We start from the raw sequence: 27,959 nt of genomic DNA on the forward strand, positions 1-27,959 counted from the left end.
AAACACACCTACCAGGAAGTTATGCCACATCCAAATAATGAGATCATTTCTCTTTTTCCTTTTTTTTTTTTTTCCGTTTAAATGCTGATTCTCTTTTGTCCAGCTTTTCACACACATTTGAACTGGCTTTTCTTGGTGTGTGTCCTCTTTTGTTTAACCACCGGAAATTGGAGTGCTTCAGGGCTTTTGTTCTCACATAAAACCTTGGCTGCTTTTTCTCCCAATATTTGGAAAAGTCAAGGTGCCACGTGGGCTGCCCACACAGGGAGGGGCGTGCAGGGGTCTGGGGCCGCGCTAGTTCCTCTCCTTTCCTCTCCCGCCCGCTGGGAACTTCTGTGTTGTCTTCCAAGGTCGGTAAAATTCCCTGTAAACTTCCATCCTTTACACACTTTCCCTCAAAGAGTCTAATTCCAGAATTACCCACTAATCTGGACTGGATTAGCAGTCAGCTGTGTAGACAGACTGGCAAGGAAACTCCTGGAAATCACCACCTCCTTGGTAGGGGTGCTGGACACGGACTTCAGTGGGCTGGCTGTTGGGTGAAGGCTGAGACCCAGTTTCCTTTTGATTTAATGGGAACAGGTCAAAGGGCCCCTGAACAGTATACAACACTCCAGTTCAAAGTAGATCTTGGAAGACACTGAAAGAAGAAGGAAGAATGTGGGAATGCAGTGGGACAGGGTTCTTTCATCCTAACCCAGTCGGGCTTTTGATTAGCTGGAGATGTTAAGACCAAAAAGAGGGCAGCCCCTAGAGCAGGCTTCCCCGAGTGAAATGGAAGTTCTGAGGAATGATGGACTTGTCCTGTTTCCAGCTGAATCCGTCGTGAAATTCTGGGAGACTCTGAATGAGAAATCGTCCTTGTTTCCATGTATTTTGAATAAATAAAGTTGTTGGTGATTCAGAAGTTGTCTTTACAACAGCGAGGATTGTTAGCTATGAATTCTCTGCTGTGTGTTACACATACGCACCACGTAATGGGGAGAACTGCCCATCCTCTCTCCCTCCCCTGCCCTCCCCCAGGTCCGCCCAAGAGCTCTGGGTAAGATCACTGGCGAGGAGCAGCTTCAGGAAAGATCCCGGGACCTTCCAGCCCTCGGAGGTGGAACCGAGAGGCGGAACTGGCACAGGTGCCTAAGGCAGCAGCCGGGAAGGTGGAAGGCGGCGCAGAGGTGGCCCCACCCGGAGACAGAGCACGCTGGAGGCGCTGGCCCGAGGCTGCTGAGAAGCGGGGTCAGGCGAAGCCCGGAACCTGCAAGAAGGAGGCCCTTGCTGAGCTGGACAGGAGTGACTTCTGTCAACTCCATTCGACAGGCTTTACATAAAGGAGTTCAGTTATTCAAGAAATAGGCATGTGCATTGTTTGCAATGATGACAAATTTAGGAAAAAAATCCGATGCGACCTCCAAGTCCCCCCCTGCCCCCGCCATGGGACAGGATCTCTGGTCCTAATTCCCACCCTCCTGCCCAGGGGAGCCGTGGCCATTACAGAGCATCCCAAACCCCGGGTCCAAACTCTGAGATGTCTAGGAGACAAGGTGACACAGATGAAGGTAATGTGGAGCAGGTCGGTACTTCTGGGGGAGGGAGATGCCGTCGCCCACGCAAAGCTGGGCTTGATGGGAGGGTGCGAGGGAGGGGGGCTCCCACCAAGGACTGCACTTTAATTCCTCTTTGTGACTTGTCCCAACTCTTCCTTTCATTCCTTCCTTTATTCAAACAACATTTTGGTCGCTCGTTATTGTCACTATGAGAGATGCTGGGGAGGAAAGTGACCCACACACCTGCCGAAGTCTCTGCCTTCACCTGTCGTTATTCCCATAAAGATACCTGTGTCCTGCGCCCATACGTAGGAGGTGTGACAGGAGGGCCAGCTCAGGCACGGGGTGCCCGAGGGAGTCATTTGAGTGCTCAGCCCTCTCCCCGATGGATCGAATCGTTACGTCTCGGGGAGCCCCAGGCACCAGCGGTAGTGTCCCCAGGTGACGTCCAGGTGCAGGCAGAGCTGGGACCGCCGCGTGGAGCAGTGTCCCTCCGAGTGTGGCCCTGGACCACCAGCAGTAGCCCCTGGGACTGCAGAGGTGCCGTCCCGCCCAGACCTGTGGAATCAGTGTCCCCGAGCCCTCTGGGGGTTCTGACCTGCACTAACGTCAACTCCAAGAGTCAGACGGGGAGAGGCTGGTGCAGAGCTGTCACAGGACACATATACTTACAACCACTCCACACAGGGTGGAGTGCCTCCTGTGAGCCAGGTCTACGAAGAGCAAAAGAGAGACATTCTTGCCCTCCAGGGATTCACAGTCCGTACTGGGAAACATGCAGAGCAACTGGACATCCGTAACAGGATAGACTAACATGTAAATAATCGCAGACTTTTGGATGGTTTTCTGGTGACATGGGTGACACTCAGAGACTATTTTTTAAACTCCAGTCACAAGCTGGCTGACTGCGTGTACTAGTCCGCAGTCACACTTCCTTTCCTACTCAGTTTTGTGGACTTTTTTCCCTTGGTCTTTGGCATTGCTTGTTGGAAAACTAAGCCTAAAAGGAATTTTCCCCTTGGTAGACGACTTCCTTTTTCTGCTTGTATGTTGGGAAAAAATGTTCATGATCCTTGCAATTTGACAGAAATTCAATAACCTAACCAGGATGTGTCTCAGTGACTGACCTCTATTTTTTTTTCTGAACAAAGATATGCTGTTTTCATCTGCAGATTCAGTACTTCACTCTTTTCAGAATAATTTTTGTGTTGTATCTCTGATTTTTTAAAACACAACTCAACAATTCTTATGTGGCTAGACCTAGCCCTTTATGGCTATTAAAAGTTGCTAGAGGTGTTTAGAGTGGGATAGCCTCATAGGCTGGCATTGTTTTCTCAGATATGACACCAAAAGCACTAGCAACAAAAGAAATAAACAGATAGATTGGACTTGACCAAAGTTAAAAACTTTTGTGTTTCAAAGGACATTATCGTGAAAGTGTAGAGACAAACCACGGAATGGAAGAAATATTTGTAAATCACAATATGATAAGGGTTTAATGTCCATAATATATAAAGAACTCTTACAATTCAACAATAGAAAGGCAACCCACTTTAAAAATGGGCAAAGGATTTGAATAGACGTTTTTTCAAAGAAGAGATGCAAAGAAGGTTTACAGGAAAAGATACTCAGCATACTCATCAAATGCAAGTCAAAAGCACAATGAGAAATCACTCCACAGCCGCTCGGACAGCCATGTTGAAAAGGTGAACAATAGCTGGTGTTGCAGAGGGCGGGAGATGTTGGAACCTGATACAGTGCTGGTGGGAGGGCAAGGCGGTATGGCCACTTTAGAAAACAATCTGGCAGCTACTCAAAGCTAAGCTGAGTTACCACGTGACCCCGCAATTCCACTCCTAGGTATATACCCCCCAAACTGAAAACACATGTGTACACAAAAGCTTGTGTACATGGATCTCCATAGCAGCATTATACACAAAAAGGCAAAAAGTGGGAAAAACCCAAATGACTATGACCTGATAAACGGATTAACAAGATGTGGTGTAGCAGTACAACGAAAAGTTATTCAGCCTTTAAAAGGAAGACTACATAGGAAGGAAGGTTACAACATGGATGAGACTTGGAAACGTTGTGCCACATGATTGCAGCCAAACGCAGAAGACCCCATATTGTATGATTCCTCGCATGTGAAGCTTCCAGAACAGGCAAATCTACAGAGACGTTAAATAGATCAGGGATGGCCTGGGAGAGGGCTGGGGACAGGGGAGGAAGTGGGAGTAACCCCCAGTGGGCACGGGGTTTCTTTCTACGGTGAGTAAAGTGCCCAAAATCAATTGTGGTGAGGACTGCGCCCCTCTGCGACTGCACTAAAAGCCACTGAACTGTATACACTAAATGGGTGACTCTTACAGTCCGGGAAGTATATCTCAATAAGGCTGTTAAAAACTTAGTAGGTCTCTGACCTACGTGCTTCTGGTCACTTCCATATGCCACTAGCCACACCCAGAGGATATTTCAAGAATAATTCTCAAAGTTGCTTACTTTCTTTGCTTTCCTGCCCTCGGGACCCTGGCTCCTCCACCCCTCATTCTTGCTGGGCTTCCTCCCACCCCACCCCCGCCCCGCCCCCGGCCAGTTTCATCCCCGAAATATCTGTGGAGGCCACACCTCCACGTGCTCTTAGTCATGTTACCAAATGGGCAGGGTTTACGCCTTTTGCTCTGGAAGGCTCTCCTGGTTGCCTCTGTTCCTGCTTGGATCTGGAATCGCTGGGTTTTTCCTTTCCTTAAGGCTCCACATTTCTGGACTTTCTCCATCCACTTTCATATCTGCTTGCTGTGTTCTGTACCAGTCTTTCCTGAGACCAGTTCTTTCTTGAAACACCTTGACGAGTGCAGCCAATGCGGCCAACACGCAGCACTCACCTAGCTCTTTTAAGGTCTTTAAACCTTTTCTACTTTGAAAAAAGCAGCAGAAACAGTACGATTCAACTCCCATAAGCCTAAAACCAGGTTCACCATTTCCTAACATTTTGCCCTAATTGTTGTAGTACTATAAATTGTGGCCTTATGGAAAGAAGAGGGTACAGTAATTTCATACTAGGAAAGCCCACTAACAACATAAACCTACCAAACCATCAATCAGCCAGTCAATACTTAGTTCCAGTTTTGTGCTCAACATTCTGAGGATACAAAAGGAAAATGAAATATGGCACCCACCCCCTGAATTCTAGGTGGAGAGGCCTGATAACTTACTTACCTGAAACCAGCGTGAAATAGGAAGAGACTGTAAAAGTAATAGAAGTTCATAGAAGGCTGGAAGAATTCTAAAATTATTGTGAGGAAACTTAGAAATTGTCCTCTCCAAACTCCTATTCTGTGGACAAATCCTCTCTACATCTTTTCTTACCACTGACCCTACAGTCTCGGCTCAAATATTTTCAGCGTTGAAACCCACGACCTAGCAGTACAATCCATTCTGCCTGCTCTGTCAGCGATTCTCCTCACGCTCGATCAGAAAGGGCTTTGCTCTAACCTTCACCTCTTGGCCCCAGTTTAGTCCCAGCAAGTGGCTCCTGGCTGATTCCATCCCTGGGTGGAGCTTGGACGCAAAAGGCAGGCACAGACTCCGCACCGCACCTGCAGCCATCTGAGATCGTCTCCACCCCCCAACACAGCAGAACATTCTGGATTCTCTCTGTCAGGCCGCGGTGGGCTTCTTGACCATCCCCAGCATCCATGGGGAGGCCCAAGAGCTCCGCATGCTGCAGGGCGAGACCACTCTCTTCCTCAGCCGTCTCCCCTCCCTCGGCCACAGGGATCGGGGCTTTGGGGTTTGGAACGGAGCCCTTACACCCCGTAGCTGAAGCCCCTCCTCTTCCGGCCGCGTATCACCCTGTGGGGTGAAGGGGTGTGGGACTCAGGGTCCTCCAGCCCCCATGGCCAAATTCTACCTCCGGGTTTGCCTCAGACCACCAGGCTCTTCATCCCACTCACACTGTCTGCATGAGAACCCAGGCCCCTGGAGTCACCCCACACACACGGCTTTGTGCACCCGCTCTTCCCACAACTGTTTCCCTTCTCCCCTCAACTGCTGAGGCCATGACACTAACCAAGCTTGGTTTCAGGGCCCTCAGGTTGTGTGTCCCTTCCAAGGCTGGGACCTTCGTCCCCAAGGCAGGGTGCTGGAGGCCTGACAGTTGTCCGCCTGGGGGCCCGCTGAGTCCCAGGGGTGGGGAGAGGGGGGTCTCGAGCCTTTGCAAAGGGTGATGCAGGACAAGGCCCCTCTGGGACCTCCTGGTGGTGGGGTGACCTCAGTAACTTAGCCAAGACTGCGATGTCAAACCAATTGCTGCTTTTCTTTTTTTTAAAGTAGAATTTTAGTTATTCCCTTCTCATTTTAGTTTTTTATTTAATTGGTATCATAAGCCATGGCTCAAAATTAACAGAGGCATTGCTACAATATTAGGTAGATACTCCATAGTAATGATTTAGTAAAATGAATTAGGAACAAAGTTTTCTGAGTGGCATTTTGCCCACTGAAACCTGAATAAATAATAAGGATTCTAGAAATCAGAACGAGAAGCAAGAAGCTAGTGGATCTATCAACATAATAAGAACAAACAAAATAATCTCCACAGTGGCCACAATCACAACATTTTAGAAACTTGAGTATTAGATAAAGGAAAATTGCAGAGTTTAGTAACCATTGACATGAAAATGTACTAACAACAACTGGTAACAATATACAGATGGATCAATTCTTATGTGTTCAGATTAACGAGGAAAACTGAGTTATTTCAAGCATAAACTGTGCCAGCTACATATTGGTTTACATAAATTTGGATGCTAGCAGGAAAGCTAATTTTTGCCTTTTATAGACAGCAAGTATGGCCAAGTGTTTTGATATTTATTGTGCTTCCCAAAAGGAAAAAAAAAAAAAAAGGTGGACTCCTCTTTTAACGGGTTATAACTTTCGGACATGAGAGAGAAGACAGAGCTGTATGTTGTCAATGTCATGAATGGCCAATGTGTCGATTACAAGAAGAAACACTGTACCAGAAGAAAGCATCTCAAGTGAAGTTTATATTTGTGTCCAAGAAAACGGCAGATGAATGAAGATGGCGGGGAGCCGTCCGCAGACAAAGGGAGGTGTGGGCAGCCAGTCCTGTCGGCTTTCAAAAGCCCCGGCTGAGTTCCTTGGTGCCAAGTGTCTGGAGGACACACTGATTTAGCCGTAATTCCGGACGGGCTACGGCCAGCTGTGAGCTGCAGATGGAACTCAGTGTGTGACTTGGAGGACTCAGGAAGGAGGAGAGGAACAGGTGGGCGCGAGACTGGACTTCTGAAGTGACCTGGAGGGGAAGGAAGTGGCCCCGGGGACCAGCGTGGGAGTTGAGGCTTCATGCAAGGCGGAATATCAAGAGGTAGTGGTCTAATCCCTTAAACACGTGGCATTAGCCAGCCAGAGCCGGCGATGACGAGAGGCTCACCTGGGTTTCCTCGAGGGCGGGTCTCTGCTTTTGAAGATGAGAGTTTTCTAGTCTTTGAGGATGAAGATTGAAATTTTGATGCTCTTTTTTCACGCTTATTCTGCTCATGACGTATTTACAAATGATGATTCTGAAATACCAGTTTGTATTGAAATGTGTTCTTTTTTATTTCCTCTTCCTATTTGTATTAGTAGTGGGGCTGGATTTGCTTTCAATCGTGTGCAGCATGACATCATATTTCCTCCAAAATTATTTTTTTCTGTATTCTTTGTAACTTAAAAAATTTTGTCTACATACACTCTAACTACCTGTTTAGGAACTCATTCAAAGTTTTATTTTGCCACCTTTTTGAATAAATTTTTCTTGCTATATTTGCCGCTCATGTGTTCCATTAAATGTCAATCAAAGTTATTTTATAATGTGGCTTTTTAGTTCCTAATATTCACTAGATACAATAACGCTGTTTGCCCTTGCAATGGCCGTGGATAGTGTGAGACAATTTTCCAGCAAATATGCTCTGTTTTGTTACCTAGTGTATGTCCGTATTAACCATGAGACACAGTTTCTTTAGCGTTGTGATGTGATATTTTCCTTTCAGAGTTAATGGATTAGGTTGCATTCCCAGAACTTTAAAATTGTTCTCAATACAAGTTACATTTTTTCAAAATATTTTCTTATAAAATTGGGGTGCATTTTATACATTTTGTGTGAAGTAAATATGATGTTTATAGCAAGTAATTAATAATCTGAGTATCAATTTCCCTATGACCTGAAATTGTCTCATTAATGCAAAAGCATAAATATACTGAATTGTATTTATCTTAATGTGATTTTAATCTTGATGTAGTTGGTTTGACAATGAAGAGATTGGCAATAGAGAATTTGAGGAATTATGGACATTTTGTATCTATTATAGCTGATGTAGAAAACCAAAATATTAATTAAGTAGCAAGCACTACTTTGTGATTTCTGAATTCTTTCTTCTTTTTTCCAGGGAGGAAATATTCAAGTTATTAACAAATTTAGGCATAGAAAAATAAAATACATACCTGATTTTAAATTTTCTAAGTTAAAAACCTCTCAGGAAATCTTAAATTTCTTGTTTTAATATTTTGTGTTTATTATCTTTTGCTGCCTTTTCTATTGGAAAAACAAAACATATAAATACTGAAAATAATATAACAAAAACCAGGTTCTCACCTTTCAAGATGAACAAATGCTGTGTTAAAATATTTGCTTCAGTCCAATCTTTGTACAAGATAAACAAAGTATGTAGGTAAAAGCAGAGTCTCTGGGTCGCTTTGCTACTAACCTGTTATAACTGGAGGAGAAAAGGACAGAGGGAGCCCCAGCTGTGAGCTTTTCCTTCTCCAAACGGAGCCACTGGCGGCTCCACAGAATTCGGTGCTATCCGAAGCTCTCACTCAGGCCTCCTGCACTTAAACTTTGCAGGCTATTGGGAAAAAACACAGTAACAACCAAAAGGACGGGTGAGGGCTCGAGGACGTAAAAGCCCGAGGTGCTTAGACTTTGGGGGCAAGTAGTTTGGATCCAGGCCACTTTGTTGCTCACTCGCCCCGGGAAGGTTTGTTCAGGAGCCGCAAAGGCCCAGGCGGTCAGAGCCCTGGGCTCGAAATGCTGCTCATGAGGTCAGGGATTTGGAAATCAGGCCTGGGTTATGCCTGGGTTAAGCCTCCCCCACTTCACAGGTGAAGACACTGTGGCCGGGGCAGAGCAAGCTCTTTGGGATGCACCGTGAAGGTGACAGTGCGAGGCTGACTCCATCCTCCCCTTCTCGGCCGCCTTCCTGTGAAGTCAGCTCTTCCCTAATCGATCTGAACCACAGCCAGCAATTTTAACATTCAGTAGGTTTCTGGACCATATTTCTTATACTGGGCTTAGAATGGAGGGGAAACTGAAGAAATGTATTATTCTGCCTACTACCTAATGGGGCTTGAGTGCTAAAAGGAGAAGCTGTATGAAACAGCAGAAAGGGCTTCTTTTTCCAAGTAAGTGTTGCATGATTAAATGGTTAACAGGTCCAAACTTCCCAGAGGTCGTGGACTGCCTTCAAAATGCTCCCGGGGATGAAATAGCGTTGGCTGCATACTCAATGCTAGAAAAACAGTTAGTGCTGTTTGCTAATTCTAGAAGGTCCCTGTGCCCATGGAGGGGTCTTTTATGTAGATCTACTGAGAGAATCCTGTGCGTCGTCTTCACGCGTTTTTCATCAACTTTGCCTACCATTAATGTAGCCTTAAAATCCCGGTCCTCGTGGGAGGAGAGCTGTGCTCACCTGCCCAGTTACCCGTACGGGAGCCTCCAAGTGTGTGTTACTCAGCAGATTATAAGCATTGTACAGACAACAGCCTCAAGAGAGAGTTCCTTCCTTAAGAACGCCTCCTACTCACCCACAATGGGGGTACAGCTGTGCGTTCCCTATACCCTCTGCAATTTTGGTTTCTGTGCTATAGATTTGGAAATAGTTTATGCCAGTGATCAATCTGGGGACCCCTTCCAATTCTACCGCCTGGTGATGTGACATGGTTACAGTAGACAGGCTCAGAATATGACACAACTGGCACAGTTACAAGCTGGGTGAGCTGGAGTTTGTTCTGTACCTTCTCATCTGTAAAATAGGCACAAGGGCATCTTGATTACCATGAAAATCAGAGCAGGAGCTGTTGTTGCTGTTATGCAAATATTAACACAAAGTGGGCCTCCGTGGAAAGATGCGTGAGTGTGTGCCAGGAGGAGACCCAGGTTAGACTCTAAATCTGGGCCTGATTCTCCACAAACGGGCACTGCTTTCTCCTAATTCTGCATTTTCTGCTCAAGTGTCCTACTGACTGCACCTGCTGCTGAGATGAGATTTTCCTCTGGGTCTGCAGTTATCCCCGTGGGAATGGCACTGTTGCCAATGGTGCTGCTGAGACAGGACCTGGGGCTGATGCGGCAGCTCCCCGGGCCGGTGACTCTGCTGGGGTCAGTCACTGCCTCCCGTGAGGTGACCAGAAATCCTGCGGGGCTTCAAACACTGGTGTAGCCGGCAGGCTTTCTGGGAAAATAAGACGAATCCTCAAAACTCTGCACAGAGGCTTGGTACCAGACCGGCTTGGGGAGGATGGGTGTCTTCACCTCGGGAAGGACAGGGGTGGCCACCTTGTTCAATGTGCTCTCTTATCTGCTTGGAGGAAAATAAATGATATGAAAACCTGCCCCTTCTCATGCACTGCAGCAAGTTTATCTCTTAGCTAAGAAAAAAATCACAGGAGCAATCCAGAATAATGACCATCCAAAAATTATGTGTATCTGGCTTTGGGTTTTGCTTTTGTAGGTGCATGTGAACGTGTGCCTGAAGTTCTGTCTGAAATTTTGCCTTTTACCAAATAAAGACACCCCCCTCCCCATAAAGCTGGGGAAGAACAGGAGAAGCCAAGATGCTGTCCACCTTCTGCCACAGCCCGCCCTCCACCCTGGCTAGCTCTGAGGAGCCCAGCAGAACTGCCCTCCCTGCCCCCCAGACACACCTCTGCCCCCCACCCGCCAGGAGAGAGGAAGGGCAAACCCTGCGATGCGAGACCAGCGTAGCTGAGATGGGGCTGTGAGGAAACCTTCACATGAGACTTGCCCCCGGTCCAGGAGTCCACGTGGTGGAGGGTCAGGTCCACTGGTCACTGGAAACCTGCCTTTGTCCCCGGCCCCTCCGTGATCACCGGCTCCCCCGACCCCCCAACCTCACACTTCAGTTTTCCAGCACCGTTAACGAGCCCCAGCACGTGTACAATAAACGCTGCTCTCTGACATTCAATTTTGACTCAGCTTTTTAAATGGCATTAAATGTAACTAATGCAATCTCTTTCCAACCTCAGTTTTTTGTATTTCATTTGTAAGCTCTACCACGAAAAATGAGATTTTCTTAGATCATAGAATCTAGGAATTAAAATGCAGTTTGAAAGACTTCTGTGGGTAATAGTCACTAAAATATTTTACTTTTCATTCATACACTTAGATTTTTCAATAGAAATGTTATTCATTGTTTTCACCAGACTTTTCTGTAGAGTATTTCAAGACCCTAGACCCTAGTTATATTCTGCAAAGGAAAAATGATTTTCTTTTAAAAATGGTATTTATAAACTGTTTTCATACTTTTAGCAAAGTTTAAAGGAATTAATTATATCGGTTTTTCATATGCGTATATAAATACATATATCCATGTAACTTTTTATTGTATTTGTAGGAAGCACTAATGCGCTCAAGATCAGCATGAGTTTGTGCTGTGCACCCTGATCTGGAATGTGTCACGGGGGGCAATGGTAAGTTTCAAGTTTAAATCCAGTAACTGGACTTTTCCACAAATTAGCAGCCGCTGTGGTCAGGCGCCTCCTTAACGCTGCATGCTTCCGCGTGATTTTTGTGACGGTGGCCTCACCCCTGTTCCTTGACTTGGCCGCTCTGTTGGGGGGCAGTGCGGGCCGGGCTCGGGGTAGCCCAGGGTGACCTTGACGTCCATTCTCGGGAGATGGTGCGTGACTCTGCTGGAGAAGGTTGGTTTAGCGGGAGCAACCGCACACCCAGGCTGAGCCCTTTCTGCCTCCTTCCCGTTTCTTTACTGCTGAGGGTGGGGAGGGGTTAGCGCCGTCCCCGGAGCCCTGGAGCGTGTCAGGCCCCAGCCCTCTGGTGCAGAGAGAGGAAAGCGCAAGAGGCTGAAACTCTGACGTTATCCTTTCACATGTTGGGAAATTAAAAACTAGGTCCATAGCTATAATGGCACCTAGGGCTTTGTGTCCCTGTACATGTAAGACACATTTAAAATATTCATGGAAGGGTTTCAGGGAGCATCACGTTCTCACAGGCCACTGGTTCACAAGCAGATGCAAGTGTCTATCGCATAGAAGGAGCTGTGCTTGTGGTCGCTCGGAAGTCTCCCCGTTTCCCCTGGGCCTCTGCCCCCAGGCTGGGGACGCTCCCGTCACCGCCATCTGGTTCAATGTCCCACTTGGACGCGTCCAGTGATGCATTCCTGCCCAAGACACAGAAGCAGGAGCAAATCCAGGCTGGTGAGAGATGGAGGAGCTACAACCGGGAAACCCCAGCACAGGAACAGGAGCCTCTGGCCACGTCTGGCCGTGCCCGTGACCTCGGCCGGGTCACCGGGAGGCGGCACCGGGTTTCCTGCCGCAGTGAATTATGCTGGGGGGCTTTGCGGCGGCCACAAGAGGCCAGGTGTCCCCACCCAGGTCTGTGTCCTGGAGACTCACTTTACCCACACCCTCCAGCCAGGTTTCTGGTTTCTAACTTCTCCCTCGCTTTAAGAAACGTGCTTGGAGACGGCTCTGAACTTGGCTGCTTCTGTCACCAGCCGTCTTTGTTTTTTGTCCTCAACCTCTGCATCTCAGGAGCCGATGGGAAGGGTCGGGTTTCAGCAGAACATGTGTTTCACTGCACTGAAATGTGGGCTGCTCCCTAGCGTAAACACCGGTATATCTGAGGCCAGAGACCGACCCACCGATGGGTATCAAAGCCTGCTGGAACCGCAAAGCGTTACTGGTTGTTTTCTAAGGAAAGGTAGTTCCTGCAAGACAGGCCCCCCATCCTCGGTAGCCCGTCACGACTAGAGCAAGCACCTAGCATCACCGGCCAAGAGAAGAAAGCATCCTCTAATCGTTAGTTCTTTTCTTTTGGTAGGAGGGATGGGCTGAGCTAGCTTCTTACCAAATGTAAAATAAATTAATTAACAGAAATTCCTAGAAAGTGTTTCTCTTTGACTTTTTGACAAAAGTAAAAGTAAAGGACCCAATAGCACAGAAATATTTGTTTTAAAAAACCCACAAGAAATGAGGGAAGCTAATATTCTTTGTAGGCTTGAAATACAGGAGAAATGAAGGCTGCTTTATTTAAGAGGCGATGGGTTGGATCAGTCTTGTGGGCAGTGATACATAATAAAGAAGGCAAGGGGGCCCATCCAGCATTATTTTCTATATTAAAATGTGTGAGTTTTGCCATGCTCAAGAGGAACCAACAGTAGTGAGTAGAGAAACATGCTTTAAATACGGTAAAGATAATCAGTGTGAACACGTTCTTCACATCCAGCTTTTCCTTTACACACAGGACGTGTAACCCTGAAATGATACGTCCTCCTGTGCGGTGACGGGTGGGGACCGCGCCCCATCCCTTCCTCCCTCCGCTGACGGATGCTGAGGTCCGTCCCTGTGTTCAAAGCACTGGGATGGGTTTCCTGAGCCTCATCATGTTTGCCAACCTTCAGAAGCCAAAGCTTTCTGTCTAAATGCAGACTTAATGCAAAATTCCTCTCTTCATTGTACTTTACATATACATAAAAACTCTGTATTTTTCAAAGGACATAATTTATTATCCATACCTTATTTATACATTAAAAATTTTATTTAAAAAAAAGTACGGTAAACCCAATTTGCATCCTTTAACTCAAAAGTTTATTTATTTACACACAAACTGATTAAAAATTTCTTTGCCTTAGGTGGTACACGGATATGTTTTAAAATCTCCGTAAAATAGAATAAAGTACTCCCTGTAAACTTACCTGGGGCACACAAATAATAGTGAAATAACTGAAAGTCTAACAAATGTACTCATTCATCTGCCCCCAAAGGAATTTTTGATGTTACTTCTTCTTTGTTTTAAAACCAGGAGAGAAATTCAGAGTAACATGCTAAATCAAACATTCACTTCTGAAAAATTCTTAAACTTTCTGTGAGGTTGGAGATAATGTTTTAAAAATGGCTAAATGCCTACTGAGACTGCTAAGTATAGATTTTGAAGCACTAGTCCTAGGATTATGGAGTTTTAGTAACAAATCAGAAATAATTTTAATGTATACAAAGCTGAAGCACTAAACTATTACATTATGAAGACCATAGAAACTGGTTTGTAAATTTTATTTTCTTTTACTGTCTATTTAATTTCAAAAAAACCCCCCAACTCTTAAGGTTAGGAAAAATATTCAGTAAATAGTAAAGTTTCCATTTTAAAACCACTTAAAAATTGAGAAATACTCAAAGAGCAATAGATACGTTAAATAACTAAAAATAACTTTCACACAGTTCTAAGCCTTAGAGGAACGTACTGTTATTTCTGCATGTTTCGAATTTTTATATTTCTTTCTTCCATTTTTATTAGTAGTCTTCACACATGGTTTTAGTAAAATCTTTATCTCTCATGAGTTGTATTCATTTAAACAGTAAAGAAAGAGCTTTCCAACTTTATGTTTTTGTTAGGATTGAAATAAAATTCTTTAAGGTTCAGCATTTTCCTTGTGAAAAATGAAAAGTGTTAAGAAGGCGACATTTTTGGACCAGGTTTTGATAAGAGTTTTAGGACTGACTCAAAGCTTTATAATTTCTAGGAGAAGAATAGGATACTTACATCGAGCGACCACACTGACGTTTTACACCCGTTAACAGTCCTGTGCTCTGTTCAGTATTTTAAGGCCCAGGAGGGCGAGGAGCGACTTGGGAACGTGCGGGGGCAGCGCCAGCAGGGGGCGGCGGGGAGCAGAGCCGCCGGCAGAAACCCGAGGATAAGACCGAAACCACGGGTCACGGCCGGAAAGACGAAGCTGAACTCGCTTTGGAGGTCTCCTGCATTACTGAAAAAGAGAGAAGAGGAGAGATTTGAAGAAGTGTTTCTGATGGTGAATTTTGTTAGGACTTTAAAAAATGGCTTTAATTAGTTTAAAGACTCCATATGGTTTGGTGCCATTTACATGAAATATCCTCAAGGGGCAAATCTGCAGACAGCGCAGGTGGTCGCCTAGGGCTGGGACCTGGGGCTGGGATGGAGGTTTGGGGGATGCAGAGGGGAGGAGGGGTTCTGTGGCGTAGGAACCATCCTAAAGTCATGGAGGTAAGTTCAGAACTCTGTGAAATACTAACAGCCGTTGAACTGTACCCTGTAAATGAAAGAATTATATGGTGTAAGAATTGTGTCTCGACAAAACTGTTGCTTTAAACTTATGGCACTTTAGAAATCTTACTGTGGAGATCTCCAAATTTATTTCTAACGAGTATTAATGTGTTTCTGGATAATAAATGATCATATGCCCTAGTGACTGAAATTTCTGTCAGCAGTTTCATTTCCAGCAGATACAGATTAATTTCTATCATTTCAGGTGAACCCAGGCAGTTTCTCAGGAGCCCCGGGAGAGAGCAGGTCTGCGGGCAGAGCTCCCTGGTGGTCCTTTGCTCCCCTCCGGGGCCCCCCTTTCCCCTCTGTGGACTGGCTGAGGCCTTAGACCCTCAGCTGTGGTTTTAACTCTGCCATCGCGGCACTTGCTCTTCTCTCTGCTCACTTGTGACTGAGTGGAAACTGAGAAGACCTTCCGTTCATTTCCAGCAACTTCTGTACAACCTTTGCACATTTGAGTGAGGGGGGAGAAACGATTTTATTGTCGAACATTTGCTAAGTCCGCTTTGGAAGCAGATGTTTGAACCTTTTGTTAAATTGCTAGGGTTTGGACGTCTGACTAAAACATTACTTATATTTTAAAGTTTTAATAAAATTAGTTTTTTATTAAAAATATTTAATTAAAATTGTAAGAATTTCCAAAATTGGGATTTTATGTGTAATAAATGATAGATCAGGCAGTCAGATTCATATATATTTAATAAATATATGTCTAACTATACCTCCTGACTTTTTAACTCAGCATTTTTAAACTTAGAAAAGTGGGGATATGTGTTTTTCAGACATAGGACCATTTCTGGAGAAATGTGTTTTGAATCACAGAAAGAAAAATTCCAAATTGATTAACTATATACTCTTTACTTTTTCCTTTATGAAGAAAGATCTTTTGTGTTCACTCTTGGATTCTTTCATTTCACTGGATCTCTATACAGCCAGTAATTGGAACATACCAGCCTATTTGTTTTCTTTTCTTCTTCAGGATAAACACTTTAAAGACATCAAAACAAAAAGTCACCCGTCTGGTTCTCCCGAACGGTGCCCCGTCTCACAGAGATGGACAGCCCCCATGGCGTCCTGGAGACGAGATGGCAAAGCGGTGACATTTTCCTTGACAGTTTTCACTTTGCAGGTTTTCCCAACTCCCCGGTCCTTTCCTTTGCTCATCTTACTGCCCACCACCAGCAGCCAAATACGCAAAAAGAAGGTTGAACCCCCCCCAAAGTATTGAAGTAGAAGAGCTGCGGGAGCCTGGCAGAAGCAGCCTTCCGTGATGACGTGTTTACATGTGTGTCTTTGCTGATCTCCAGTCCTCACTGACTGCAGTGGCCATGTCTGCCCCGTCTGTCCTGAGGCTTATTTCTCTGTGTTGAACATGTCACTTCCTCGAATGTGCAGAGCACTTCCCATTTACGGGGAGAATCTTAGCATCTTAGAACCGGCAGAGCGGTCAGAGGCTGTCTGGTCCACCTCCCACCCCATCAGACAAGTGCTTTCATGAAACTCACTCTGTGTGGAGGATGGGGTCTTACTTTTTCCGGGAACAGGCGGCCTCTGCCTGCTTAGGCTAACGGACGGCTCTCATGGTGGCGCAGCGTGACCTTTCTTGTCACACAGGGGGCCTCTCCACTTGTGCATGGCTGCCTGTCACACTCAGGCCGTCGAACTGCCCCCCGAAGCAGGAAGAGGGTCACCGTCTCAGAGCCAGGCTGTGTCGTCTTAGACCCGAGGGAAGGTCACCAGGGAGGACCCTTGCTCCCCGTCCAGGTACAAACCTGTGCTCCCTGAGCGGCGGTCCCCACTTGCTCACATAATTTGTATTGTAGTGTAATATACGATAGTAACGCTGCTGCTGAATATGCCCTCTGACTTCAGGGTTATGAGCACAAGTGCATCAGTGTACTTGTATCAGGAGCAATTGACTTACAATTTCCTTTTCATAATCAAAGGGCACTTCCTGAGCAGTTACAGGCTCGGTGCTGCTCTGTGGTTAAAACAGAGAATATTGCTTGGTTTGCGTTCTGTCCTCTGGTCGAGTATAGTTTATACAGTCAGGAGACTTGGAATTACACTGTAATGATGCAGAGATGGCAAAATAAAAGGTCAAAGCTGTGCATTATTAGACATTGATGTAAAGATCATCTTAGTGATATTAAGCCTCACATCCTTTCCGCTTTCTAGTCTGCCCTCCAGATGCTTTGAAGGGGACGGAGCCTAAAGTGTGAACTGAATGAATCTGTGAATGATGAATGAAGGAGAAGGCCTGTGTGCACGTGGGTGGACACGCACACACTCACGCGCTCACGCACGTGTGCACACACAGACGCCCCCCCTTCCCCACGCACAGTTCTTGGGTGCTGATGCAGATGAAGGCAGCCATGCCCCTGATGTTGAAAGTGACGAGGAAAAGCCAAGTCGTGGAGGCGTCGGGTTCACCTGCTGAGGTTTCCCGGGATCCCCTGGACGTCCCTGGCAGGGACACGTCTGGTGTCGCAGAGAATCTGCACTCAGCAAGTGAAGGACGGGTACCCCGACCGACCTGTTAGAGTCGGGACTAGGAGTATCTTGGAGAAGTAGAGGTGATCTAACTATGTAAACAATTTTATGTAAATATTTGTAGTCGCTTTTGAAGTTAACACCAAAATAAATCCATGAACTAGAACTACAGAAGTAAGTTTTCTCACAGGATATTTACACAGTATGTTTATGTTGCAAATCGCAAAACAATGATAACTTTTAACCACATCTAATCATGCCTAATGTTCCCCCCCAGCTGCACTCAGACGGTGGGCTGTCATCTGTTGTATTTATTTACCAATTCTACACGCTACAATTTGCTGTAATTTAACCCAATTTCAGAAATTATATGATATGCACAATTTTCTCTGAGGAAAGACAACTGAATTTGTTTTTAGAGTTGCCAGATGTCCAGTTTTAAACTAGGCCGTCTGGTATCTGGGCTTTTACCCTGTGAACAAATTGGGACCAGTCTGCACACAGCTCCTCAAATGGGTTCTAGACGAGAGGCCTCCGTGGTTCCAGGGCCCAGGGCATCACGGGCCCTGGGGACAGAGGGTGGCCGGCCCCACACGTCCCCGCCAGGAGACGGGCAACCCGTGGAGGAGAAACATGTTCTCATTCTCAAGTTGTGATCCACTGGAGAAAGTTTTCTTTTTTCTGGTCTATAGCAAGACTGTTTTGGGGGTAAAGAATGGCTGATAGTTTTATTTTTAAAAAACGACTGGTTGCCAGACAACAAGTCTTTCTTTTTTTGCCAGAGTTTAAAGTATTTTTTTTTAAATTAAAAAATATTAACGTTCTTTTCAGTATTTTCTTGTAAAAGTAAAATGTCTGGCACTGCTTAGTTAAATTAAATATACACATACTCATTTACACAGCAATTCTGCTCCTGGGCTTGTGTACCAAAGAAATCACACCTGATTTCTCCTCCTCACACAGGTGTCCAGGTGGCTTGGCTGTCTGTTTCGGGGGCAGCTGCAGGGGGGATGGTGTTAGAGGCGTGGTGCTGGTTACAAATGAGGAGGACCATCTTTACATTCTTACATACAGTGAAATACATGCATACGAAGCTCATAAAAGACGGGGGCCCTTTAAACTCATTAGTCTGCTGTCTGCAGGGGAAGGCGGGGGTGTGGGTGGGAGGGTTGGACAGAAGGAGACATTTGAGAAATGGGCCGGTCAGTGATGACCACGCACCCCGAGCGCACGGCACTCAGTGCCCCAAACCTTCGGCTGAAAACGCAAAGCACAGGTGCCCGCTTGGCGCCTGGGCCCGAGGCGGATGTGCCGCGTCCTGTTGGATCCCGGCTTCCAGTTTCTGGCCGAGTTCAGCTTGCAGAGGCAGCGGCTGCCGGCTGTGCGGAACAGTTCGTTGTATAGTGTTGAAGCCTCATTTCTGGGCACGTGCAAAGTCCAGTTCTGTTTTTACAACAATGGGCTTGTGCTCTGCCTCTTGCCCGGCACTTTGCTTTTTCTCTTACGTGCACGCACGTGCTGTTATACACACACACTACTTACTGCCCCGTCCCCCTTTCTTTCCTTCCTGGACCCTGTTCGTTGGGAGCCGGGAGCCACTTTGAAATACGAGGCAATTAGCCCAACAGGGCTGCTCAGAGTTCCACCTTCAGCTGCCCGTCGTCATTAGCTGCATTAGCATCTTTACATGTCAAGGTTTTCCAGTGGTTCCCTTCCTTTCTGTGACCGTGGTGATGCCGTCCTCACCGTGACGGGTGACAGACGTTGCCTATAAAAACACCTGGGTCTCACGTTTCTATGTGGAATACTTTGAATTACAGATCCATTTTATTTCATTATTCTCAGATAATCAATGTTTTAATTTCTTCCTAAGCCAGTTTTGTCATTTTTCCCCTGGGAGAAGTATAATACATTTCAAATGTATTGACAAAAGTTGTTAGGAGTATTCTCCGATGATCTTTTAACACTTCTGCTCTCTCTGGAGCTCTGACTGCAGGAGGCCAAGGCCTGGAGGGGCCAGTCTGTGGCCTGAACTCGCAGGGGGGCTCCTGTCTCTCCCTGGAGCCCACGACGAGCTGGGGAAGCTGCTGGCCTTCTGCTGGGCCTGGGCTCCTCCTCCAGGGCCCGCCTCTGGGGAGTCGGGCTTTCTGCTGGTTTCTTAACGTGAGTCCCCACCTCCCTCCTACCGAGCCTGTCAAGGTCAAGACCACCCGCAATGGTGGATCCCCTCCCCCCGACCCCCCAGGAGCTAGCGACTCCAGAGCTGTGCTTCCCATTCCTGTTCCCACTTCATTTCTGGCTACAGGAAGTTTCCTTACTCTCTTCACAGCTTATTCATACATCAGAAACAGTGCTGCGTGTATTTTACCCTTTTTTTTGTAATGAGGGTTTTCTGTGTTTGCCATGTAACCTGAAAGAGGGTTCTTTCTCCCAGCTCATAGGTGAGTTTGGATACAGAACTTTGTACCCATGGTAATTCCCGCCGGAAATTTGAGGATTCTCTTCCGTGGTTTTCTGGCTTCTTTGACGCTAAGAGACTGCTGCCATTCTACTGTGGTTCCTCTGGGTGTTGTCTGTCTTTTCTCTCTGAAGCTCTAATAATTTTCTCTTTACCTTGATGTCTTCAGCTCCACTGGGTTGTGTCTGTACGTGGATTTAAAGGAAATCATCTATGCGGTCCTGGATAGGGTTTCTTCCCTCATTCTTGCATGTTCTCACCCGTTACCTCTGAGTGTTGCTTCTCTGCCCTTCTCTCTGTTCTGTCCCCATGGAAATCCTTCTGGAAAGGAGTTTCTTTTTCCATATGCCTCTTAATTTCTAATTTGAATTCCTCATCTCATAACTACAGTAAATCCTGGAACAGGCGCTCTGATTTATCTTCTAATTCCAGCTACGTATAGGCTACTATTTAATCTAGCTGCAGAGATTCTTTCTGATTCTTTTCAATATCTACTCAGTATTTTTTCTTACTTTTTATTTCAATGGTATTCCTTCATGAATTTCTTTGACATGTATATTTAATTAAAATATGGAAAAGTGCAAATGACACAGAAAGTCATTTCTGGGACAGCGAGGCCTCACTTTGTGAGCTGTCACACCCATTCACTGGGGTCACTTTGAGCATTTCCTCTATGTGTACATAATTCAGCGTTCAGTGATGTCTAATCTACACACTGGTGTTTCTCATATATATTCTCATTATACAAGGGTTTCTTTTAGCTCTTAATATGTTTCATTAGATCTGAAATGCAAACATTTATTCAACAAATGTTTATTTATTTACTAAGTACCAGGCACAGTGCAATGCATTCAATTTTATCTCCTAATTTTTACACTGTTTTATTGAGTCAGTCACCTGATTACTTTGCATTATATAATGCAGTTGTGGAGAATTTTCTTGTTTACTTGGTATGTGCGTGTGTGTCTGTGTGTGTGTTTGGAATTTTTATCTTTTGGTTGGTAAAGTCTTTCTTTTTAAAAATAAATTCATTTTTTCTGATATATGTTACATAGTTGCCATGACATTTGGTAGCTCTGTCCTGACATTTTGGTCACTCTTCTGTATGAAGGTAACTGTTATCGCTCTCTTTCCATAAGGCTACTCTAACTTCTCTTCGTGAGGACCCGGCAGTGAAATGTTGGTTGGGAGGAGGGGGAGGCTCTGCTGAAGAGCTGGGTGGTCTTTGTTAGAAAATGTAGACCCTAGTCCTTCTTCTTAGGCACTGGTAAATGTACACACTGGGGTCTCACCCTTACCCAATTAAAAATACGTTTTATTGTGGTAAGAACACTTAACACGAGATCCGCCCTTTCAGCAGAGTTTGGAGTGCACACAACGTTGTTGACCGTAGGCATCTCTCTACAGTTCATTCATCTGCTGAACTGAAACTCTGTGCTCCATTTCCCTTCCCCCAGTCCTGGAAACCACCATCCCGTAATTTGATTCCATGAATTTGACTATATTAGATACAGCGTATAAGTGGAATCATGCATATTTGTCTTTGTGACTGGTTTTCTCATTGCGTGTGACGCTCTCAAGGTCCATCCGTGTTGTAGCCTGTGTCAGGATTGTCTTCCTTTTAATGAATAGTATTTCATTGTGTGTATGGACCACTTTTATTTATCCATCATCTCTTGATGGACACTTAGGTTGTTCCCGCATCTTGGCTATTGTGAAGTGCTTCAATGAACATGGGGTGCCAATATCTCTTTAAGATCCTGATTTCAACTCTTTTGGATAAATACCTAGAAGTGGGACTGCTGGACCATATGATTGTTCTATTCTTAATTATTGAGGAACCTCCATACTGTATTCCATAGTGGCTGCACCATTTTGCATTCCCACCAACAGTGCACAAGGATTTCAATTTCTCCACATCCTCACCAAAGCTTGTTGGCTTTTGTTTTTTTGATAATAACCATCTTGAAGGTGTGAGAGATGGTATCTCCTTGTGGTTCTGATATCTGGTATCTCCTTTGCATTTCCTTGATGTTTAGTGACATGGAGCATTTTTCATATACCTGTTGGCCATTTGTATATTTTCTTTGAAGAAATGTCTATTCAAGTCCTTAGCCCATTTATTTATTTATTTTTGAATTTTATTTATTTTTTTATACAGCAGGTTCTTATTAGTCATCCATTTTATACACATCAGTGTATACAAGTCAATCCCAATCTCCCAATTCATCACACCACCACCCCACCCCACCCCCCGCCGCTTTCCCCCCTTTGGTGTCCATACGTTTGTTCTCTACATCTGTGTCTCTATTTCTGCCCTGCAAACCGGTTCATCTGGTACCATTTTTCTAGGTTCCACATATATGCATTAATATACAATATTTGTTTTTCTCTTTCTGACTTACTTCACTCTGTATGACAGTCTCTAGATCCATCCATGTCTCTACAAATGACCCAGTTTTGTTCCTTTTATGCCTTAGCCCATTTTTAAAACCAGTTATTTGTTTTTTAGCTGTTGAGTTGTAGGAGTTCCTTATATATTCTGGATATTAACCCCTTATCAGCAATATGGTTTGGAAATATTTCCCCCATTCTGGAGGTTGCCTTTTCATTCTGTTGTTTTCCTTTACTGTGTAGAAGCTTTTTAGTTTGATGTAGTCTCATTTGTGTATTTTTGTTTTTATTGCCTTTGCTTTTATATCATATCCAAGAAATCATTGCCAAGACCAGTGTCATAAAGATTTCTCTCTATGTTTTCTTCTAGAAGTTCCACAGTTTCAGGTCTAAAGTTTAAGTCTTTAATCTATTTTGAGTTGATTTTGTGTGTGTCATAAGATAAAAGTACAATTTGATTCTGTCACATGTGGATATCTAGTTTTCCCAGCACTAGGGACAGGCCTTTCCCCCTTGAGTATTTTTGGTACCTTTGTTGAAGATCAGTTGATCTTGTATGTATGGACTTATTTCTGGGCTGTCTATTCTGTCCCATCCATCTATATATCTGTTTTCTGCCAGTACCAAACTATTTTGATTACTGTAGCTTTGTAATATATTTTGAAGTCAGGAAGTGTGATGCCCCCAGCTTTGTTCTTCTTTCTTAGGATTGATTTGGCTATTCATGATCCTTTCTGGTTCCACATGAATTGTACAATTTATTTCTGTAAAAAATGCATTGGGATTTTGACAGCGATTGAATTGAATCTGTAGATAGCTTTGGATAGTGTGGACATTTCGACAATATTGTTTTCCAGTCCACAAACACAAGATGTATTTCCACTTGTTTGTGTATTTAATTTTTTCATCAATGTTTTGTAGTTTCCAGTATACAAGTCTTTCACCTCCTTAGTTTACTGTATACCTAAGTATTTTATTCTTTTTGGTGCTATTATAAATGGGATTGCTTTTATAATTTCCTTTTCAGAAAGTTTGTTTTTAGTGTATAGAAATGGAACTGATTTTTGAATACTGATTTTATATCCTGCAACTTTACTGAATTTATGTAATAGTACTAACAGATTTTTTAGTGGTGTCTTCAAAGTTTTCTGTATATGAGGTAATGTTATTTACAAAGAGGGACAGTTTTACTTCTTCCTTTCCAATTTGGATGCCTTTTATATCTTTTTCTAATTGCTCTGGCTGGAACCACCAGTATTTTGTTGAATAGAAGTGTTGAGATTGGGCATCCTTGCCTCATTCCTGATCATAGAGGAAAAGCTTACGGTTTTTCACCATTGAGTGTGATGTTAGTTGTGAGCTTTTCATTTATGGTCTTCATTATGTTAAGGTACTTTTCTTTTACTCCTAGTTTTTGAGAGTTTTTATTCATGAAAGGGTGTTGAATTTCATCAAATCCTTTTTTTCCTTTTATTGAAAAGATTGTGTGATTTGTATCCTTTATTCTGTTAATGTGGTATAGCACATTAATTGATTTTTGTGTATTGAACCATCCTTGCATCCCAGGGATAGATCCCACTTGGTCATGGTGTTTGATTGTTTTAATGTGCTATTGAATTCAGCACCTTTTGCTAGTATTCTGTTGAGGATTTTTGCATGTATTCATCAGGAATATTGGCCTGTAATTTTCTTTTCTTGTAATGTTTTTGTCTGACTTTGGTATCAGGGTAATGCTGGCCCCATAAAATGAGTTTGGAAGTATTCATGCCTTTTCAGTGTTTCAAGAGAGTTTGAGAAGAATTGCCATAAATTCTTTAAATGTTTGGTAGAATTCACCAAAAGCCATCTGGTCCTGGGATTTTCTTTGCTGGGAGGTTTTTGTTTATTGATTCAATCTCCATACTAGCTTTAGATCTGTTTAGAGTTTGTATTTCTTCATGATTCAGTCTTGAAAGGTTGTATATTTCTAGAAATGTATCCATTTCTTCTAGTTTGTTGGTGCATAATTGTTTATGAGAGTCTCTTATGGCCCTTTGTATTTCTGTGACATCATTTGCAATGTCTCTTTTTTCGTTTCTGGTTGTATTTATTTGTCTTCTCTCTTTTTTTTCTTGGTTAGTCTAGCTAAGAGTTTGTCAATTTTGTTTATCTTTTCAAAAAACCAACTCAGTTTCACTGATTTTTTTCTATTGTTTTCCTATTTTCTATTTAATTTATTTCTGCTATAATCTTTGCTATCTTTTTCCTTCTACTAACTTTGGGCTTAGTTTGTCCTTTTTTATTTTTCCTAGCTCCCTGAAGTGTCAGGTTCACACAATTTTTAGTATTTGTTCAGACGGGGAAAGGACAAGAAGTAAACTCCCCTACAGTTTACTTATCTTCTGATTCTGAGGTAGTACTGAACATTCTAAATAAATTTTTGATTCACCTATTTGGCTTCTTTCGAGGAGAGAGAAAAAGAGGTAGGTTAGGATTAGTTGCTGAGCTTTGATGCTTTATTCCACAGTTGTATGTTTCTTTTATTGGTTGCCAGATTTTGAAGTTTATAGGATTAAATTATTCTGTGAATAGTTTTTTAAGTTGTGGTAATAACAGAGAACATGAGACCTACCCTCTTATCGGATTTTTAAGTGTACAGCATTACCAACTGTAAGCTGAAATGCAGTCAGCCAGTCTCTAGAAATTGTTCGCCTTGTATGACTGAAGTTTTGTCAGTCATACAAATCGCCATTCCCCATTTCCCCCTCCTGCAGCCCCTGGAAACCACCATTCAGCTTTCTTCTTCTATCGGTTTGACTATTTTAGATTCCTCCTTGAAGTGGAATCATGCAATGTTTGTTCTTCTGTAACTGGCTTATTTCACTGAGCATAATATCCTTAAAGTTCATCCGTGTTGTTGCAAATGGCAGGGTTTCCTTCTTTTTATTGGCTGAGTAATATTCCAATTTCATGTATCTACCACATTCTCTTTATCCATTCATTTGTTGATGGACATTTAGGTTGTAGGGAATTTTTGTGTAGGTATAGAATGGGGAGATTTTGCAATGTGATTTCAATTCACTAAATTGGCACCAGAAGCAAGGATCCACCAGTACCCTGGGTGGAGCTTGAGTAGCCACGGCTGGTGGACAGAGAGACTCAGACTTGTGTCACAGACAGGCAGCACATCATGGGATTTTGGTTTCTTGCGGACAGCCAGGTCTGCCTCTTGTTTAGGTCTGGGACCTGCTATTTTGACTCCTGTTGCTTGAGCCATTATCAAAACCCCAACTCCTGTGATTCCCCTGTGCACTGCAGTCTCAAATCCTACTTACTGCTCTGTGTTCCTGCTTCCTTTAATGCTTTGTTCCATGCTTTAGAGATTGGCTCTCAATACTTTATATTCTACCCGGCATTTCCATCTGTTCAGAGAGGAGCAGGGGGATTTCAATCTGTGCTTTATCTGCCATCTCAACCCCAGAATAAGCCTCACAGACATAAACTACCTGGAGTCACAAGACAGAACCAGGGCTGGGAAATAATCGATGTTAATCGATATATTACACTCAAACTATTCACGCATAAAATAAAACTTAGAGAATGAAAGAAATGTACAGATGAATACACAGGACAGGAAAATGAAGCGCTAGCCTCAGGTCTGGCCCTGCCACTAAGCCTGGATCAGAACCAGAATAATAATGAGAGAAAACAAGTCGAAAGGAATTGTTTTTCAGGCGAAAGGAAAAAACGTTCTGCAGCCCGAGTGGAGCGGATTTGTACCATCCAAGCACGAAGCACGGCAGGAGAAGAGAGGAACGATCATGAAACCACCTAAGTTTTTACAGAAAGCCAGATGTTCTTGATGGAAATATTTACCTACTATAATTGGGCCTTTAGGATACATTTCTGCTCTTTGTTGGAAGAAACGATACTTAAATGTGGTGAATAAATATCACACCACACCCTTCTTTGAAAAAGTACTTTTGTGATTTAAGGATGAGACTTTAAAAGGACACTCATAAGCATCTCACAAATTTTAAAAGGACTCATGCATCTTACTATGGTTTTTAAGCTTTTTAGACTTTGATTTGACCATTGCTTGAGACCTGGGAATGTTCATAAGAAAATTAGTGACTAAAAATCTTCTCAGCGCTACAGAATAAAGTTATGAAGGACTCAGAGCAGACAGTTATACATATCGAACATTGCATTTTAAAGTCATGAGAGCAAATTTGTTTACATCTTTGTTTAATGGGATGTACACAGGCATGGAGAGGTAGACATGACAGTCAAATGATTATTTGACTGAATTAATTCACTTTACAGACAATAAACAGAGACCCTGGAGGAACCACGTGATTTTTGTATGTTATGTGGTCAGTGAAAACATCAAGCTCTTCTGTGGGCAAACAACCTTGTTAATATTTTAATATTAATTTCTTTTTGCCCACTTTCATCCTTTATCTCATCATCATGGATGTTACTTTTAGCACTTACGTATGTCAGAGAGCTCTCCGGGTCAGTGTCCGCATTCTCTCCTTGCAGGGTTTGAAGGCGCCGCCCCTCTTGAGCTCTCTCTGCCCTTGTGTTCTGCGGTACCACGTTTTCTCGATTCTTCTCCGTTTCCAGCCACTCCTTGTAGGTGTTTCAGCTGGGGCCCCTTCGTAAGCTGTTCTGAAACACAGGCATCCCCAGGCTTGTGTTTTTGGATTCTCCTTTTGTAACCCAGTTTCTTCTCGGGCAATATTCACTTCCACCTCCTAGTGATCTGTTCTCTGTAGATGACTCACAGAGCTTCATGTGCAGCCCCAGTAGATGTTTGAGCTTAAATCCTGTGGAATCTCTGTGTGTCCCCCCCCCATCTAGTCTTCCTCAGGCACAGCTTTCTCTCCCGCCCTCGGGGCTTGATTAACGCCACCACCAGCGAGGGGAGAAACCCTCTGATCATATTCAACTCTTCCCTGTCCTTTGCAGAACTCACCAATTTCTATTTATTTATTTAAATTGTACTGAAGTATAGTTGATTTACAATGTTGTGTTAATTTCTGCTGTACAGCAAAGCGATTCAGTTATATATATACATATATATATACACACACACACATATATATATTCTTTTTCATATTCTTTTCCATTATGGTTTATCACAGGATATTGAATGTAGTTCCCTGTCCTATACAGTAGGACCTTGTTGTTTATTCGCCCTATATATAATAGTTTGCATCTGCTAATCCCAAACTATCCAGTTTCTTGATCTTTGTCAGCTCCATTCATCAAATACACCTTATATCCTATCTTTAATCTACAATATTGCTTCCTTAGCCTGAATTTTTACTGGGCCTGATAGAATCACAATCTTCAGTCTCCTCTCTCCCAATCCATAGTCTTTATGTCACCAACATTCTTTCTAAAATGCAGGTTGAAGCATGATTTCCATTGCTACACAGGGAAGAGCAGACACCTTACCATGGATCTCAAAGCTCTCTATACAATCAGCCCACCTGCAATTCCAACCTAGTCTCCATTACCCACACCTTCTACAAGCACGCTATTCTAGAACTAAATATTTCCTTCCTTTCTTCCTTCATTAATTCATGCTAGTGTAATTTAGTAAGTACTATGAGTACAAAACTTATGCTTTCCTAAATATCCAAAATTTCTCTGAACAAGTATTACTTTGATAATCATGAGAAACTAG

At 43.8% G+C, this 27,959-nt stretch overlaps 1 long non-coding RNA gene across 3 annotated transcripts in view; it reads left to right on the top strand.

The window, feature by feature from the left end:
- The window catches only part of LOC118903822, a 79,272-nt gene extending 61,688 nt beyond the window's left edge, over positions 1 to 17,584 (top strand). The window contains exons 2-4 of one of the 3 annotated variants that reach the window (XR_005021871.1): positions 11,234 to 11,309; positions 16,552 to 16,701; positions 17,116 to 17,584. This is a non-coding gene — a long non-coding RNA (uncharacterized LOC118903822). Of the gene's footprint in view, positions 1 to 11,233; positions 11,310 to 14,377; positions 14,797 to 16,551; positions 16,702 to 17,115 lie in introns of those variants that run through there. The other 2 variants (XR_005021872.1, XR_005021873.1) reach the window with 2 other exon arrangements.
- Positions 17,585 to 27,959: the final 10,375 nt, after the last annotated feature.

This window comes from Balaenoptera musculus, chromosome 11 (genome assembly GCF_009873245.2).
Source record: "Balaenoptera musculus isolate JJ_BM4_2016_0621 chromosome 11, mBalMus1.pri.v3, whole genome shotgun sequence".
Lineage (NCBI taxonomy): Eukaryota > Metazoa > Chordata > Mammalia > Artiodactyla > Balaenopteridae > Balaenoptera > Balaenoptera musculus.